We start from the raw sequence: 4,053 nt of genomic DNA on the forward strand, positions 1-4,053 counted from the left end.
TCCCAGAGATCTTTCCAACCGGGAGATCAAACTTGTGTCTGACTTTGTCTCCTGCATTGCAGGCAGATTCTTTACCCACTGAGCCACCTGGGAAGCCCTTTACAGCATTACCTTAACTAAAATGAGAAACAGTTTTGGAAAAGAGGGAAGCAAAATTGGGAGTGTTTTACTATATTTGTTTGTTTGTTAGGTTCAAGATGACTGTTAGATCAGAAGAAAGACTTGTTAGCACTTGGAATGTTAAGTCTGGGACTCCAGGGAGAGGTCAAGGGTGGAAATTTGGAAGCCACTGAAGTCTGGATGATATTTAAAGCTGTGGGGCCCAGTTTACAGTTGAGACCCAAGGCTGATCCAGAAGTCAGCATTCACAGTCAGAAGAAAAGAAGGAGCCAGAGGGAAGGCCAGGAAGCACCATCTAGTGAGGAAGGAGGAAAGCTGGGAATGAGTGATGTCACCAATGGTAAATCCCACCCAAATACAAGTTCACATCTGAGGTTTCTAAACTACACACTACCTCAGGGGTCTCTTTGGGAGGCAAAACTTTGCAACCCCTGGGGTAGAATGTCAAAGTTTGTTTCTACAGGAATAAACTGCAAAGGAAACCACCAGCTCAGTAGACCGCACACCTGTATTTTCTGAAGTCCTTCTCTCAAGGGAATAGTGAGTCAGAACATTTGAATTTAACACTTATGTTGCAATCCCCTGAGTACCAATGGGGCTACATAAACAACCATTTCCTGTAACCTAAGACCATACATCCAGTTCTCACCTCGTGCTTGTCACCCACACACACTGACAGGTTTTCTTCCACTACAAGGTTTGAGCTATCCAAAAAAAAAAAAACAGCAGGTGAGCAAGAGAGAACAGTATAAGTGCCCACCATGAGAATTTCACAGGCAAAGCACTCAATTCCACAAAGAGAAGATAACAGCAGTGAAATAATCACTCTCACAGTCTTTTCACATTCAGATGATGGGGTTGAGAAAAGACCACTTGTTCAAGGCTGGAACAAAACATGGGAACACCAAGGAAATTTATGGATTGTTCCAAGTTCAGTTTTGGGTCATTTTCCATAAAGTATCTGGTCAATGAAGAAAAAACATGTTCCCTTGAAAGGTAATGAGTCTTTACCTTGTTATTTCGATACTTGAAGGATCAATCTAAAGAAACCCCAAATTTCCATGATAAATGAAACAAAAGGTAGCTTTCTCTCTTCCCCATCCCCCACTCAAAAGGGTCCAGAGGTGATGAGTGTTCTAGAGAGGAGAGGGTAGTTCTTTATCCTCCACAGGTGGCCTCCATGTTAGAATCCAAGGTGACTGTCTCCATTTCTTCCCTAAAGGAAGAAAGGGTAAAAGAGAGGAAGTGAAGAGCTAGGAGACGTTCCTTAAAGGAAATGACATCATGTCACACACACACCACTTCTCGACATATTCCTTTGGCAAGAACTTAAGCACACACCTATCTTCAAGGGAGCTGTGCAATGTGGGATCTGTAGCCAAAAAGCCAAGTGCTTTGATAAAAGTGACATGCAGTTTGTAGGGTAAGGCTTCCATTCTAAAAGCAAGATTGGGAGAATGGATTTTGGAGGATAATTAGCAGCCTGAACCATAATGTTCAAAACAAGATCCGAGTTTCATGGTCTCATATTGGACTGCCATTTTGGACTTCTGAAAACCTAACCTCAAGCTCTAGGCCACCATCATTCGACTTCTTTTCTCCTTTCAGGCTGCCCATGGATTCTTTTAAAATTAACCTCAATGTTATAAAGAAATTTATGGCATCTCATTATTAGTATTTACCCTGAACGTCCCTGAATCTCAGGCTTATGGTAGAAATAAAAACCGAGTTTGCTGTATGTGAGAAAAAACTCTATTCAATGGGTGAGAATCTTTCCAGGAATTGAACTGAGTAGCAGACCAAAGCCAGATTTCAGAAAAGAGACAAAGAGCCTGATGCATCAGTTTTCATAGTTCCCCCTTCTAAAGATTTTATAGAAGCCAAAACAACGTGGCCACATGGTCGTATAATTGCTTGAATATGTTAACATGAGAAAACTTAATTTTAGGTGTTTATAATTATCATGTCCGTGTGTTGGCAAGCTCGCAAGGTGGTTCCCAAATGTCTTAGTCACCTCCAACTGCTATCATAAAATTCAGTAGAACTAATTGGCTTAAACAAGATTCATTTCTCATAGTTCGGAGGCCTGGAAAGGCCAGGATTAAGGTGCCAGCCAGATTCAGTTCCCAGGGAGATACTGGCTTGCAGAGAGCTACCTTCTCAGCGTGTGTACCTTCTCACACGATGGAAAGAAAGAGAGCTCTGGTTTCCCTTTCTCTTCAAGGACTCTAATCTCATCATCATTATGATTTCATCTAAACTGAATCATCTCCCAAAGGCCCAGTCTCCTAATATCACCCCATGGAGGTCAGAACCTCAACATAGGAACCTGGAGAGATGCACACCTTGAGTCTATACTAATCATTGATCCTTATCTCTTAGTGTTTATTCCCATGCTGTTTTTTTATAATGAATAAGTCTACTTCTGCAACCATGAGTGAGTGTGACTTTTGAGAGCAAGTCATAGTAGACATTCTTGCTTCTATCTTGTACTCTTGGATTGCTTAGCAGAAAACCAGTCACAATAGAATGGCACTCAAGCAGCCCTGTTTAGAGACCCATGTGTACAGAAACCTTTTTGTCGGTACCAAATTGCCCTCCATGGAAATGAGCCAACATAGAGGTTGATTCTCCAGCCCAAGTCTTAATCTTCCAGCTGAAGCTCTGACATCATCAAGCAGAGATAAGTCATCACTTCTGTGCCCTGTCTGAATTCTTGAGCCACAGGAACCAAGGCATAATGTTTGTTTCAAGCCGCTAAGTTTGGGGGTGATTTGGTTGCCACAACAGATAACATCTTTTCATTCTTATTTCTTATCCATTACATTTTTTCTAGTGTTGAATGGCACTGGAATAGCCATGGGCATTTGGAGGATTAGCTAAGGGATATTTTGGGAATACTTATAGCTTTTGGTAACTGGAAAATATTTATGGGCTTTGCCGCCAATATTGTGTATAGATAAATTACTTACAGCTTTCAGCCTAAGTACAGCTCCGAAGTTTTCTATATAACCCACTATAACAACTCATATAGCATCAAGACATAAAGCCAATAGCCATTTCACAATAATAATATGAACTCTGGAAACTGACAACATATAGACCAAGTAGGAGAAACAAGGTGCAAACCACACAAAGTCAGAATAGCCAGAACAATCTGTGGAAAACTCCCTCATTCAAGCATGCAAGATTTTAAGTGGAAGATTCTTTTCTCATTAATACCCAACCAAAATCAGGAGGTTTTCTATTATCAGAAATATATATAATAATATGGTGTATAAAATTTCAAGCCCATCATACTTCTCTTTTTTATAGGAATTACACAAAATATAATTTAACAAAACTCCCCTATTCAGAGTAGAATATCCTATGGTACTACCACAAATAAAGAATATATCTGTGTGGGAAATCGCATGTTTTTTTATATCCTAACTAAGGAATTTCATGAAAAAAATCAACCATGTAGGAAAAAATATCTTTCAAATACTTTTATTAAAGTAATATAATAAAAGCATTGTAATATGAAGAAATGGTAAAAGAATACACAGCCAAAAAATGTTATAGAGAGGTTTATTAGGTTACTTTTTTCCTAAAAGAACATATTTATCATGATGACACAGAAACCTTCATATACAAAGCACAATCCTTTCACACCCTAAAATATATACATGCACACACTGTACATACATTTATATTATCAATATAAAATATGTAACATTTCTAAGGATGACAAATAGAAAACCAATAAATGTCTCAATTCTAAAACATCTACTTACAATTAAGTTCAGGTGAATAGTCTGACAATAAGAAAGAGGCAAGGACAGACAAGAAAAACAATTATATAGGTTTCAGTTATAGATTTGAGCTTGTTTGCAGGGATCTATCCTTTAGACAAAATGAAAACTCAACACACCAAAATTTATGGGATGCAGC

This window comes from Oryx dammah, unplaced genomic scaffold (assembly GCF_014754425.2).
Source record: "Oryx dammah isolate SB20612 unplaced genomic scaffold, SCBI_Odam_1.1 HiC_scaffold_16, whole genome shotgun sequence".
Lineage (NCBI taxonomy): Eukaryota > Metazoa > Chordata > Mammalia > Artiodactyla > Bovidae > Oryx > Oryx dammah.